Below are 15,421 nucleotides of genomic sequence, written 5' to 3' on the forward strand. Positions count from 1 at the left end.
AACACAAGCAGGGGGAGTGGGAGAGGAAGAAGCAGGCTCATAGCGGAGGAGCCTGAGGTGGGGCTCGATCCCATAACACCGGGATCACGCCCTGAGCCGAAGGCAGACGCTTAACCGCTGTGCCACCCAGGCGCCCCGTTTGAGTTCTTTTTTAATCAAGACAACATGTCAAAGATTTGTATAATTACTTCAACTTGAACTCTTAGTAGTGAACACTGTTGACTTTGGATGACTGCTAGCTGTACAGCTCACCGTAAAATACAGTCCCTTTCCTAGCTAATTTTACTTTCAAGATTTTTAAATAAACTCTATGTTATTCGTTAATTTTAAAGAAGAGAGCAAGCCACGTGACCCAAAGAACGGTTCGGTATTGTTCAAATACCAACTTTTCTCTACATGATTAATAAATAAAATTCCCAATGAGAAATTTTGAAGCTCTACAAAATCGTGCCATCACTTTTTGCTTTTTTTTATTTTGAAATTATTTCTAAACTTACAAAAAACTGCAAAAATAGTACAGAAATTATTTTTTTAAAGATTTTATTTATTTGACAGAGAGAGAGACGGAGCGAGAGAGGGAACACAAGCAGGGGGAGTGGGAGAGGAAGAAGCAGGCTCATAGCAGAGGAGCCTGATGTGGGACTTGATCCCAGGACCCCGGGATCACACCCTGAGCCAAAGGCAGATGCTTAACGACTGACCCACCCAGGCGCCCCTAGAAATTCTCTCTCTTCTTCCAATTTCTCCAAACGTTACTGTCTAATTATAACCAATTAGTACAGTTATCAACACCAGGAGATTAAGGTTGACACAACACTATTAACTAATCTACAAACTGTATTCTTGTCTGTCTTTTATGACCTCGATGTGAGTGAGGAATGCCCACCATTATTTTACAAGTGGTCTCTTAATTTGTATTTGGTATTCTCTCATGACGAGACTAAGGTTACGCATTTTTGCCAGGGACACCCCAGGAGCAAGGCTGAGTCCTCAGTGCCTTGTAGCAGGGGGTACCTGAGATCCATATGTCTGATTACTAGTAAGGGTCACTTGGACGATTTGGTGAAAGTCGTGTCTGCCAGGTTTCTCCACTGTCAAGTTAGCGTATTTCCCTTTGTAATTAATAAGTATCTAGTGGGGAGATGCTTTGAGACTACGTAAATATCCCATTTCTCATCAGACTTTTACTCACTAATTTTACCATCCATGACTGATTTTTGCCTACAACAATTATTTGTATGTGTTAGCCAAACAATTACCTTCTATTTCCATCATTTCTATACGTACTAACTGGAATTTTACTCCAAGTAAGAGCTGTACTTTCTCTCCTATTTATTTATTCAGTTATGGATTAGTATTAGTATGGACTTGTGGGTATCTAGCTTATTCTAGGCATTATAATCCATTACTAGCATTAAATATTTTGTTGCTCAACTTGTCCCAGATGTAGTCATTGGGAGAGCCTTCAAGTTGGCTCCTGTTTTGGCATGATCCCATCATTTTTGGATCACCGTCTTAATTTTTGGAACCACAAAATGTTCCTGGCTGATCCTGTGCATTCCCTGGGCCAGCGCTGGTGTCAGCCACTCCTCCAGGGAGCCCTGTTCCCTCTCAGTGGGGAATGTGGCTTAGAAGCCAAGATCTGGACACGAGGGGTGCTCACTGCTCCCTGGCTGTCACTGCTTTTCGGCTCTCTCATTTGTCATTTTGGTTCATTTGTTTCAGTGTTCCATTTTGGATTCCCCTCATATGCTGTGTGTGGGTAAAGGTGAGATAGTCTCCATTTCCTTTACTGAAGCTATGTTTCACTGCCAGCCGTTGGAAGCCAGAGTTCCATACTTCTAACTGCCTCCCTTGCCTCTGTGTTCTCCCTTTTTGCATTGTGTATTCAGAGTACACACTATGTCTGACAAATTTGAGACAGTTCCTAAGCAAGCTAGGGGGACCTTCAGTCCCCGAGGCTGGGGGAGAGGCAGGCTGGCTGGCATTCCCCGCTGACGTCAGGCTCAGGGTCTGAGAGCCCAGCAGACCCACCCAGCCCTGGGTTTGTAGTTCAGCTCCATCCCTCAGACACACCTCTTAGCAAGAGAAAGCACTTCTCATGCTAGGGAAAACTTTTCATCAGTAGGGATTCGGATAGCTCAGATACTAGTTCAACCTTAGTTTTTTGGGCTTTGTTTCTCTCGATTTGCTTCAGTTGCCCTGATTGGAATACCGTAAGCCTCTGGCTTGGAGAGAGTCCCTGTTGCAATACGTGGCAGACATTGCTACCCACAGCATGCACCTCGTCGTGGGCGGACCTGGCTTTAGCGTAGCGAGTGGTGGTTGGCTTTCCCTGTGCTCCCGATTGCCCGAAGTCAGAGAAGACGTATGAAAATAGGTACTTGCATATGCTGTTGGAAGGAAAATATGTTATTTCAAAAGTTTTTTGAAATGAATTTTGCAGCACATTTTATAAGATGAAAAATGTTGATATTCTTTTACTTCCTCATTTCCTCTCTGGGAATCTATTCCAGGGCCTGGACCACAATATTAGGAAAAAGAAAAAGGCAGAGATTAATTTCAGCATTTTCACAGTAATAAACTAGAGAAAAATTTGAAATATTCGATCATTAGAAAGGTGAAAACTGATTATAAATGTACTTCATAGACTAATATGGAGTAGTAAGCAGCTTTCCCAATAAATAGTCACATGGAAAAGACTTATGACATAATATTAAGCTTAAAAAGGAAGATACTTAGCTGCATCTGCATTTGGAGGGCACACACGCACACACACACACACTGTTACTTGCAGATATTTAAAAGACCAAGAGCAAATGTACCAAAGTCAAATAGTGATTATGTTATGGTACTTTGTGTATTTTTCTTTCTTTCTACTTTTTTTTGTATTTTGTAAATCTTCTTGAATAAGCAACATTTACTTTGATAGCAGGGTGGCGAAAATAAGGTTTTTCATTTCTAGTGAGACTAAGTGGATAGGCTCAGCTGGTTGATTTAGTTCTAGTGATACTGAAGCTTATTTCTAATACTAAAAACAATCATTCTCAACTAGAAGGGGGAGTGGCTAGCAGAATCATTTGGAAGGTCTTTCCAAAATACATGTCTGCACTTGCAGCTCTTAAGCCCACCCGATACACTTGCACACGTACACTCCTGTGCACACATATGCATGCACACACACACACACACACGTACACAGTCACTGGGACTAAGAGTCATGGTTCTCATTCTCCACCATGAAGAGGCATCACCCTGGGGTTGGAGAAATCTCCACCGAGAAGGGAGTGGGCCTTCCCTTGGGGGGACACAGATATAGACTGGAGCTCATACAGGCCTTTACAAATAACTCCATTAAATTTGTTTAAAAATATATAAAGGAATATTTGGGAAACCAAAAAACAAAAGAAAAAAAAGAAGTTACTTATAATCCTCCATCTCCAGAACAGCCAGTTTGCATTTTTGTGTATCTTATACCCGCATTTTGGAAAAAACATATTATAGCTCTGAAAAAGAAAGCCCTCCCTAGCCCTTCCTTGCTCTCGAAGGCTGGTGGTTTGGGCCTGAGCTCTGGGGGCTGATACTCTCCGTGTACGTGACCTTGGGCACATTCCTTCACCCTTTGGAGGTTGTCTCTGTTTATCTGAATAAAACCAGACGATGACGGTAGTTTTGCCTTGTAAAACTGTGGTGCAGATGAAGGAAAATGTCCACATAAGACCCTTGAAATAAGGCCTGGCGGGTGGTGAGCTCTCAGTACCCTTTATTATCAGTGTTGTTATCGTTGTATTATTAAGGAAACAGCTTTATTCGTAACAGAGCTCGTAAATAGTTGTCCATGAGCCGTGTCTGGTCAGCAGACACATTTGGCTCGGATCTCTCAGTATTTTAAAACATTAATGAATTCACATCTGAGGAGTGGGAGATTTCATATAAAAATTCAGATTTCTCACTTCTCTTGAGAAAAATCTGAGCATCTGGCCACCCTGGACCAGCATTCCTGTGTGGTGGAATTTCGCACGAGCTACGGTGCTGCTGTTCCCTTCAGGGACAAGGTCAGAGCCCTCAAGGTCAGGGCCTGCTTCACTAGTTGCTGCCAGAGGCCCAGTCCCTGCAGACAGTGGGGCTTGTGACCTCTCATTTAGAAACGCTTACCCTCCTCCTTCTCCCAAATGATATGATGCATTTGTAAAAAGCAGGGAAGATCCAATTTGAGGGGCCAGGCAGACGCACAAGGTGAAATTACTGTTGATGGTGGACAGCCAAGAACACCGTGCAAAGTGGGCCTTGGACTGGGGGATGGGCATAAGGGAACAGGGCTGGCACTGGGCCTCAGGCCAAGGTCGGAGCAGGTCTAAAGTCTGGGATGCCAATCCGAGTAGACTTGGAGGAGCGTGTCATGCAAGGTCTGCCAAGTAACAGAGGTCCTGCCGCAGGGACCCCAGCCTCCAGGATTCCAAGTTCTGAGAGCACAGCCAAGGACCATGGGACCAGCTTCGAGGCCTACAGACCAGCCATTTGTCCAAAAGTTCACAGCCAGACCTGCGGTGAGCCTAACTGTGCATTGAGCCAAAGAGCTATGGAGGCCAGACCCACCGCGACCCCTCTGAGCTGGCCCCGGTTGCTCTGGGATTTCCGGGTGTTGTTGAGGAGCCCGGGGCGGGGGAAGTGGCAGGTGTTTAGAACAGCAGGGCACGGCCATTGGTCAGGACGCAGCCCAGCGCACAGCTTAGAGCGGATTGGCTGGTGTAAGGATTGAGACTGTGACCCTGGTCTCATTGTCACTGGAACCTCTCCTAGCAGAAGAGCTCCCCACGATGTCACTCTCATTCCTTCGAGCCCTGCCAGCTGTTCCCTGGATGCTGCGTCACCTGCGGGCTTCTGGACACATGGGTTCCAGTGCATCCAGGTGCGTGGGAGAGTGGGCTTAGGGACCCTACCTGGAACCTCGGAGCCACAGCCCTCCCCAAGGCCACGGTCAGTGACCCCTGTTCCCACGGGCCGTCTCCTCCTTGGGAGCGGGAACTGCGTTGGCCAGAGGCCCTGAGCTGTGGGTGAGAAACGTGCATCTTCAGGACAGAGACTGCTCGGTCCTCTTCGTCTGTGCGCCGTCCCTCACCACAGTGAGAGGCCAACATTGCCCCGCGTCCCAGCGCTCCGGCTCTGGGCACACACGGAGCCTGTCGCCTCGAGGTCCTCATGTTCTCCAGAGGGAAGCACTGCTGCTCTGCAGCCGGGGGGGGCGGGGTGAGGTCGGCAGGGCCAGGCAGCCCCCTGCCTCTCTCTCCCTACGCGGGTGCCCCAAGTCCTGCTCCCGTCCTCAAGTGGCCCCCTCTGCACGTTTGCACCCCTGAAAATCTCCAGTCTGTGGTTCTGGATGGCAAGCCCTACTTCAGGCTTCTCTCTGGAATCCCCGTGGAAGGGGAGCCTGCGGGGCTCAGCCAGTTAAATGTCTGCCTTCAGCTCAGGTCATGATCCCAGGGTCCTGGGATCAAGTCCCACGTTGGGGTCCCTGCTTAGCGGGGAGATTGCTTCTCCCTCTGCCCCTGGTTGCTCTCTCTCTCTCTCTTTGTCAAATAAATAAGTAAAATCTTTTAAAAAATTCCCATGGAAAATGATGGAACACACGTCAGAGTAGCTGGGAGAAGTGAGTCAGCCTGGAACATGAGGAAGGCTGATACTCACAGGCAAGAAACTTCAAGAAATTCAAACTAATGCAACATTGTGTGTCAACCACGCTTTAATCCAGCAAACAAACAAGTAAGCAAAAGGCCCTCCAGGAAATGTCTAGAACACGCTGAGTAGTGGGCTGGATTGAAGGAGGTACAATCTGGTATAATTGCGTGGATTGGAAAATCTCCCCGGGTAGCAGGTGGAGACCCCCCCCAAAAAACCTCAAACTCCAAGGGCCAGGGCCTGGAGGGCACGAGGTTGTGGGACAGTTTGGGGAAGTAAGACAGGGGTCAGTGCTTGGTGGGCAGAGGCCTTGGGGGCTCTGGCCGGCCCGACAGAGAAGAGATGCCTGGAGAAGTGTTGTGTTTCTTACCACAGCCTCCAGCCAAGGAGGGCAGACACACTGCAGCCGAGGAGGACGGACACCCTCAGGCCAGACGCCCTCAAAGTCAGAGCAACAGCCTCTAGAGGGGGGACCGCAGTGGGGCAGTTAGCAGACGTGGGGGAGCTAGGGATTGTGGGGGAGGTGGCAGTGAGCCCCTTGGCCTGAAACACTGACCTGATGTCCCTTTAAAGGGTGACAGGGCCATCCTTTCTCTGTGACCTGAGAGAGGACAGACTGGAGGAAGGAGCTTGAGGCAAAGGGAAAGCCCGTCTTTAGGGGTCCTGAAGGTCATCTCAGAGACAGACAGACAGACATAGATTCTAGTCCTAGCTGTTCCAGTTACCAGCTGTGTGAACTTTGGGCGCAGTTTCCTCATCTGGAAAACAGGTCTGATCTCAGCACGCAGGGATTTTGTGAGAACTGTCTGGTGTTGTCTAGAAAACACCATGGCATGGAGCTTTGAGGATGGCTGCTGGAAGCCAGGCCCCCCAGACTCAGAGCTGGGCACGGAAAGCTCTGGCAGAGGGCAGCGGTCAGTGGGCATTTGTGGAATCTAGTCTATTTGTTGTAGTTCTCCGATGCTGCCGAAAATTCACCCCAACACTCAGGGTCTTAAAACAANCTCTGGCAGAGGGCAGCGGTCAGTGGGCATTTGTTGAATCTAGTCTATTTGTTGTAGTTCTCCGATGCTGCCGAAAATTCACCCCAACACTCAGGGTCTTAAAACAACAATATGTAACCTGTCTCACGGGGCTCCTCGGGGATCAGGAACCCGGGAGCGGCTGGGTGCACGAGTCTGGCTGCAACACCAGACGTCTGCTCGGATTTTGGCCGGGCAGCCCCTGCTTCGGGGCCGGATGGCTCCCTTCCAAGGTGGCACATTTGCGGGTTAGCAAATTGGTGCTGCCTGTTGCAGAGGCCCCGGTCCCGTCCATGTGGCTTGGGCTCCCTCCCATCGTGCGTGGGGTCTGGATTCCAAAGACCAACGTCCTGACATCCAGAGAGAGGGGCAGAGAAAGCCAGGAGGAAGCCGAATCCTTTTTACGACTCAGCATCGGAAACCAGGTACGGTCGACCTTCCGCCGTGTCCACCAGTCAGGAGCCCCTGCCCCGGTGTGAGTGGGGGAGGCCAGACCCCAGCGCTCGGCGTAACCACAATGCAAAGAGGGAGTGTGGAGTACGAACGAATACAGATGTGTCGTTGGAATGTACACGTTATTGCTGACACGTTAGTCCTCTTCTCATTGGAAACTGTGAGTGGCTTCCCACCCATCTTTTGTCAAAAACTACTGGCAGTCAGAAACTGGTCTTGTCTGTCCCCTGTGTGAACAGAGGTGGGCCTTTCTTGCCAAATGCCGAGCTTGAAAACAACTGTCTGGAAATATTCAGAAAAATTTAAAAAAATTGGCTGGGCCTATAAGGTAGCATAAAAAACGGAACATGAAAGACCAATTCAGGAATTCATCAAATTTCTATCACATTGCAAAATTTCTTGCACTTGGAAAAAAACCTGGCTTGTGGGACTCGGTGATGTCGCTGCCCAGGACCCAGGGCTCTGAGGAGGAGGGCCTGGGACGCCGCCTCCAGGGAGTGCAGGGGGGACCTTTCACTCCGATTGACCACCTGCCCTCTGCTCCAGCCTGTGACCCCACCAGACCCCTAACTCCCAGCACATGGCCTCGCTCCCTTCTTCCTGGAGAATGGAGAACGCAGAAGCTCTGCGCGGCCCGGAGCCCCACGCTCCCATCCTTCTCTCCCCGCACCGTGTGCCAGCCTCCCCGCAGCCTCCTGCCTCCCCCTGCCGAGGACCAGTATAGGTCGGGGCTCACGCTGGCCTGGGCCTTCCACACATCGCCTCTCTCATGTCCCTCGTGTGCCTTCCTGCCACCCTCGTCTGTCCACACACAGAGTCACCGCCATCGCCCCCAATCAAAGCCACTCCCCGGCACACACCACCCTCCACGCGCTTGGTTGGCCTGTGTTCTCCCAGAAACAGCCCCTGCAGGGTCGCTGCCAGGATGCTGGCCTTTCCAGAGGGACCCAGTGCCTTGATCTGAGACGTGGCCCAAGCTCCTGTTACCCGGCGGTCCCAGCCGCGCTCCGTGTCCCCGGCTCAGGACTGGGTGCCCTGGTCCCTTCTGCTTCTCCTCCTTCTGGAAGGCAGCGAAAGAGACTCACAGTTTTTGCTCTGAGGCTCTTTCCTTCCAGGTGGCCTCAAGAGACGAAGGAAGGACTGGCAGGCTATGGCCGTGTGTCCTTGGCAGGGTCTTGAAATACAGAAGACCTGGAGGTCCGGCCACCAGCTCAGGGCTGCTGTGGTGTTTACTCCGGTGTCCTCGCACCATGGGGCTCCCCGCTGACCTGAGAACCCCGGCCTTGGCAAGCTTCACTGCCATCCTTCTGTTTCCGGATGTACGTTTAAAACGTCTTTATGATTCATTCCTGAGGTTGGTGGGGATTATGTTTTAGTTTTCAGTTAAACATTATTTAATCCAGGTCGCACTGAATGTTATTTTTCATGAGCGTTTATGGTCCTGGTTCCACTCAGAAATTTCTTTTACGCCATCTCTTACGTCGCTTGACGACGCTGTTGCTCTCGTGGGGGTCTGGGGCTGTCTGCTGGGGGCCCCACGCCTCTCTGGGCCGAATTAGGCTGACTGGCTCCCTGGCTGCTAAGCCAAGTGTATTAGTTAAATTAAGGAGAGAAGGGCCTTTCTGTTTATTCAGTTAAAAAAAAAAGAAGCCATTCCTATAGGACTTTGTGTCCATGCCAGTAGGGGTACAACCATCCAAGAAACCCCACTGTAGACTGTGCTGCTGACACAGGCCCCCTCTGTCGCCGGCCGTGCCCCCTCCCAGCCGATCCCCCCACACCTAGGCCAGGATCCCCCTGTTCCACTCCCACAGCCCTGCTCAGACTCATCCCACGGATCCCGGCAGTGAGCTGAGACTCCTTTCCCCACACAGTCCATCTCTGGGGACCCCTCACTCCCCAGACCAACTGCAGGGAAGCAGACCCCAGCCTTAAACAGCAGATGTGCATGTCCCCTTTGTACCGAGGCTTTGTCTCCTGTCATAGCTTATGTCCCGAGGGGTTGGCTGTGTGCTGTCTGGCGCGAAGCCCCGTGGCGGTGGCCTCTGGGTGCTGCTGTGACACGTGGGGGTTCTGGCTCTCAGGTGCCCCCGCTCTACAAGCGTCACTGTAGCTTGGTCCCCCCGGAAGCAGGAGGCGAGGCCCCCACCCTCCTGCCCCGAGGCTGCAGGCTCGTCTGTGCTGATCAGGGGTGCGAGCCCAGCCAGCCCGCTCCTGTCACACGGGGGCCTCCTGGTCAGGCGGGAGAGCCCTTTCCTGCACCCCCTTTCTTCTGTAGCAACCCCCACAGCTCCTTTGGGGAGCTCCCCTCCAGTACATCACTTTGTGCCACCCGACCTTCTGGCCACATCCCCCATACCCAGGGCCCAGTCCGACTCTCCTTCCTGAGCACATGAGACGGGGTGGAGGTGTGGAACGGCGCCTGGCGAAGCGCTCCTGGGCTCCGTCCAGGCCACTTCCCCACTCCGCTGTTAGTAGCTGATGATCAGTTAAGGGGAGTGGCTAGCTGGCACCAGGGGAAGGTTCCAGAATGACTAAAAGTGAGATAAGTGAGCAAGTTCAGTCTCCCGCGGCATCCTCCACTCTGACCTTCTCGTGGACAGGTCATCTGCCCCCTGAACTTGGTAGTGGTGGAAACTTCTAGAACCAAACAGGGAGACTCGAGTAGAAACTTGTGAGATGAGTTCCCTAGGACTGCTAACTCCAGCCTCTTACCGGACAAAAGAAATCAGAAAGCATGTTTCTCACCAGGTGGCACTGACTTCTGGACAAGACTGATTTCAACAGACAGGCTGCGGCCAGGAGCGGGGAGGCAGAAAAGCCCCCCACTCTCTTCTCGGGACATGGCTGGGCGCCTTCTCCTTGCTGTTGAAAGAACAAGTCGAGTTAGGAGTGCTCGGAGAGGAAACAGGTTTGCAGCCGCCTGTTTGGGGACTCCTGAGGCGAGAGCGTGGGGCTCAGGGAAGGCTCCCCACGGCGGGGGACGCAGCGTGGGGTGTCTGCATCCTGGACAGCAGCGAGAATCTCGAAGAGCGGGGCTGAGTGTGGGCATCCACCCTTCACAGGGGACCCTCAGAGGGTGTGTGTGTGTGTGTGTGCGTGTGCATGCATACGCAGTGTGTGATGTGTGTTCACTGTGTGTGTGTGTGTCAAGTGTGTGAGTGTGTGTGTGTCTCATTTCAGCCACTCCCTGGGGCAGAAGCCCTGAGGCTGGAGGCAGGTGGAGAGGGAAAGAAATATTCCCCTGGAGAATGAGGCAGGATAGAGAAGCAGGGGGGAGGCGAGATGGAGGGAGGAAGGAGAGGGAGGACGAAGAGGAAGGAGGAGGGGAGAACAGGGGGGAGGAGGGTGACCCGTCAGGGCAGCCCTCCTCCTCTGCTCTGCTGTTTGGCATCCTTTCCGAGCAGCTCCCACCTGCCTAGCACGCGGTTCTCCGGCCGCCAGCAGCCAGCTCCATGTGACCCGTGCTTCCCAGCGCGCTCTCTGCTAATGGGGCCCTGAGCCGCAGAGATGTCGCAAGAAAGCCTGAACAAGGGAAGGAAGAAGGCAGAAACCCTTCTTCTCCTGCCGTGGGAGCCCTGCGACCGGCTGGGGAGGGAAGTGACATCTTCTGCACCATTTACAGGTGTCCCAGGGCCGTCACCACCAGCCCCCACGGGGCCCCTGCCCAGGGATGCTGCCACTACTGCAAGCCCCGGTACTGGGGCCAGAGACGCGCACCCCAGCTCGCCCTGGTGCCTGGGGTGCGTACTGGGAAACAGGATGAGACCGGCCAAGCACGGGAGCCCTGAGAAGGGGCTGCAGAGGACAGGTCTAGTAGGTACTAGGGTCCCGAGCAAACCAGAGCTCTGGGGGCACAGGAATGTTTAGGGGGAAGAGGAGACGAGGAAGAGGACTGGGGAAAAGAGGCCATGACATCGTGGTCCTGACAGCCAGCTGGACAGATGGACGGCTGATTCCATACCCAGCGCTGGGCGCCCACTGTCCGGGGCCTGTCCGGGCATGTCAGGAGATGCCCCCGGCCCCTCAGCGACACCTGCTGTGGGAAGACCCCCACGGAAGAGCACAGAAGTGTGATTCAACCACATGGCAGGCAGTGCCTGTTACCCATTTACAGATGAACAAGCTGAGGCCCAGAGAGGGGAAGGAACTTGCCGAAGGCCACTGAGCCCGTGGACAGCAAGGCCGGGATCTGACACTGCGTCTGTACCCACATTCCCGTGTCACCACTCCACCTTCCATCACCACCTCTGCCCATTGAGACTTTTTGGAGCATGGTGAGACACTCTTGGGATCCACGGGGCTTGTCTCGCTCTTGTGTCTGCAGCTCCCGTTTTGGTCACACAGCTCGGTGATTCCTGCTGTCTCCTAAAATCTCAGGCAGCGAAATGTCCAGGGCGCTTGTTGCTGGGACCGTCTGGGTGGTGTGATAGCAGCGTCCAGCGTCCCAGCCCACCAGCCTCAGCTGCAACAGGCCCACAGAGCACTGGGGCCCCAGGGAAGCGGGCTTCAGGGAGGGGGGTGAGAGCTCCTGCACAGGCTTCGCCACGGAGGGCTCCGTGTGACGGGTACGCGTGGGCTGCCAGGGCGGGACAGGTGTCCCAGCGTCCCAGCCACAGCTCCTCTGCGGGGTTGCCTTCCTCACTCGAGGGAGATCTGGCTGGGCTCCCAGGGATCCTTCAGGACTGAGAGGGTCCTCAGAGGGCTCCCCAGGGCTCAGATTACTAGATTTTTCATGTTTTTCTCCTTGACTGTGACTCCTGTCAAGACCCCACTCTATTTATGAAGCACTGTTGGCTTTCTTCGTCTCTGCCCACAACCTCAAGCCTCTAAGGCTGCAAAACAATCCCCGTCCCAGGAAGCTTCTCCCCCAGCACCACAGGTCCTGCCCATCCTCACCCTTCAGGGCCCACAGCCTGTCCACCCCCATTTCTCTATAATTCTCTCTCCTGAAAAACATTCTTTTCCCTCCCTCAGACGTATTGGTCCTGCCCTACACACCAGCCTGAGTTTGTCTGCCTTCTCCCCACAGATCTCTTTTTTCATTGAGATGCAATACAGCCTTGGGAAGAAGCCTCCTGGCTCTGGGGCCTGAGACATCCCACCTCACCCCCCCCATCCTCCACAGACTCCATGCCCCCTTTGTGGGACCCCATGGCAGGACTGACCTCAGCTAGTTCTCATAGAAAGTACTTTAGAAGCATTCCGTCAATACTGGTGTGTTGTCCTCTAACTGTCCTAAAGGACTATCTGTACTGAAGGCTTTTAAGGAAGTAAGGCTTTCCATTCCATGTTGGCACCATACCCAGGAGAGTGCCTGGCAGAGCGGGCATCAAGTGCCCCTTTCCTGTCACTGCTAAGGAGTGACAGGAGGGAATGCAGAAAGACCGAGTCTCCAGTCCATTGAGAACTCAGTTCTTCTAAACCAGCACCCACACAGGGTCTTCCAACCACTGTTTGGTGCCTCGCTCTTAAATATGGATGGCAAGAATCAAGGAGCAATTCAGGAAAATCATCTATGGGAAGTCCGGAGACCAAAATCAAGTAGGAAAAAAAAGGAACCCAGAGAAAATTGAGACGTAGCCAGAAGCAGAAGACAAGAATCCTAACTGATAACCTCAGAGAGATAAGAACACGTGGCACCTGAAAAACAAGAATAACAGTGGCCTAAATAATGAAGCAGAAAATGACATAGCCTTTAAATATTGCAAATCTGATAGCAGAATAAAATGTTCATAAGAGAGGCGAAAGATAAAGTCAAGGAAACCTTCGGGATAGTAGAAGCCAAAGAGAGAAAGAAAGAAAAAATAAGAAACAGGGAGGTATGGTGTCAGAATGTGCTGGATAGTTTCTGTTTCCCCTCCACATCCCTGCTCCCACCTTCCCCTGCTCTGTGCCTGGGAACTGACCTCTAGGCCCTACCTACCCCAAGAGGACCCCAGCTCCCAGCTTCTAGCTAGATTGGCCAACACACAGAGCTCCAGTAAAAGAGATCTTACCTCTTGGCAGGCCCTTTCCCCGTCCCTCTTTCCTCTGATTCTGGAATCATCTCCCTCGCTCTCCCTCTGGGGGTTCCAGTCCTGCTGTTTCCACCCTCAGAGCAAGCCCATGCCTTTATAAATTCTTCCTTTATCAAACCCCCTTGATATTACCCTAATCTGAGCATACGCTCTGTTGTCTCCTGAGTCCTAACTAATCAGAGCTCTAGAAAAGGAATATAGAGAAAAGGAGGAGGAAGAAAATTATCACTGAACCGTCCCTAAGGCAGTTTCCCAGAATTTACAATCTTAAGCCTCCAGCTTGAAGGGGCCCACTGAATACTGGGTACAACTAATAAAAAGGAAAGAGGACCACTCTGACGCATATTGGTTTGAGATGTCACAACAAAAAGGAGCCTCCAGGGGAAAGCAGCCCCAGTCAGGATGGAGATTCTCCAGTGGCATCAGACTCATCTAGATCGAGGTTGGGAACTAGTAGATAATGAGGAAATACCTTTAAAAGTTTAAAGGAACCAGAGTTCTATAACCAGCTAAGGGTTCAGTCATTCTTCCTGAGTGCGCTACTGAAGGGTGTGTCCAGCAAAACAAGAGAAAGAGAGGGAGAGACCTGGGATTTGGGAAAGAGGGGATTCTAACACATGACATGGCAAGGGTTGAAACCGGCTGTAGCCAGGAGCATGGTAAATTCCAGAAGACTAGCCTCCAGGGGAAATAATGGGACTGTTAGATTCTTTCAAAATATTCAAGCATCTGAAAAAAAAGTATTGCTGAGCATTTGCCAGGTCAGAGAGATCATTTGCAAAAAGTAGTGTTAGAAACAGAAAAACCAAGACAATAAAAAATGATGCAATTATTAACTCAAGGAAAAACAAAAAGTTGTACAAGACTCCACAGTGAACATGATTTTATCAATTCCTAGGACTTAATCATCTTGGGAAGATGAGAAAGGGAGCAGATTTGGAGTGGGGTTAACAGAGCTAATCCTTATCAATTCTGGATCCTTAACAGAGGGATAACATCAACAGTTGGGCACCCAGATACGCCAAGGCAAGCATATTGTTTAGAAATACAAGAAGAAACAGAATTTTTCAAGGCCTGAAAATATGATCGGAGGGTGGGAAGATTTGAGTGATGTTGGGAAATGAGTATTTGTTCAGTCCTTAAAGTGCTGCCTGGTCTCCTTAAGCTATGTGTGTAGTACCTTGACAAGAATTAAAATTAATTTTTAAAAAGTGTTTTGGAAGAGAAGAAGGAGGTTTGGAAGAAGGTTCTGGCCAGCCGAAGTCAGACGCTGCCATGTGGGACTCAAGCCTCATCTCAACAAAGACATGCCAGAAATTCTGATTTTCACATAAAACACCATGATTTTAAATGGTGGTAAATAATTCAGAAAAGACTTTAAGACACCGTGAAGGCCAAAAACCAGCGTACACACACCATGTCTGCACCCGTGAGCCCCTTGAGTGTGCCACGGTGAGGGTGCCCCGAATTACGACTCTTCGACAGCATCCGCATCAGCTTCTAGGGATGCTGCAGCAAATTAGCATGGACTCGGGGCCTGAAACAGCACCAGTGTAACGTCTTACAAAGGGTTCCTCACCAGAGGTCCAAAATCAGCTTACCTGGACTGAAGTCACGGTGTCAGCAGGACCGGCTGCTTCTGGAAGCTCTGAGGGGGAATCTGTTTCTAGTTTTTCTCAACTGCTAGAAGCACCTGCATTCCTTGGCTCCTGGCCCCTTCCTCCATCTGCAACTGTACCTCTCCAGTGTCTGCCCATTGTCACGTCTTCTCTGACCCGGACTCCCTCNAGACTCCCTCTCATGCTCTTGATGACATGGGGTCCGCGGGTGATCCAGCATAATCAATCCATTTCAGAAACCTCAACATAATCGCCTTGCATAAACACATACACCGCTTTGCCATATGAAGTGACATTCACAGACTCTGGACATTCGAATGTAGACATTTTGGAGGAGCCATTATTCAGCCTGTGGGTCTTGACCACTAATGGGTCATGGGAATAACTTAATGGATCCCAAATAGCATTTTTAAAATGTTTTTTTATTATATTATGTTAGTCACCATACAGTACATCCCCGGTTTCCGATGTAAAGTTCCATGATTCATTAGTTGCGTATAACACCCAGTGCACCATGCAATACGTGCCCTCCTTACTACCCATCAACGGTCTATCCCATTCTCCCACCCCCTCCCCTCTGAAGCTCTCAGTTTGTTTCTCATAGTCCATAGTCTCTCATGTTTCATTCCCC

This window comes from Ailuropoda melanoleuca, chromosome 2 (genome assembly GCF_002007445.2).
Source record: "Ailuropoda melanoleuca isolate Jingjing chromosome 2, ASM200744v2, whole genome shotgun sequence".
Classification (NCBI taxonomy): Eukaryota; Metazoa; Chordata; class Mammalia; order Carnivora; family Ursidae; genus Ailuropoda; species Ailuropoda melanoleuca.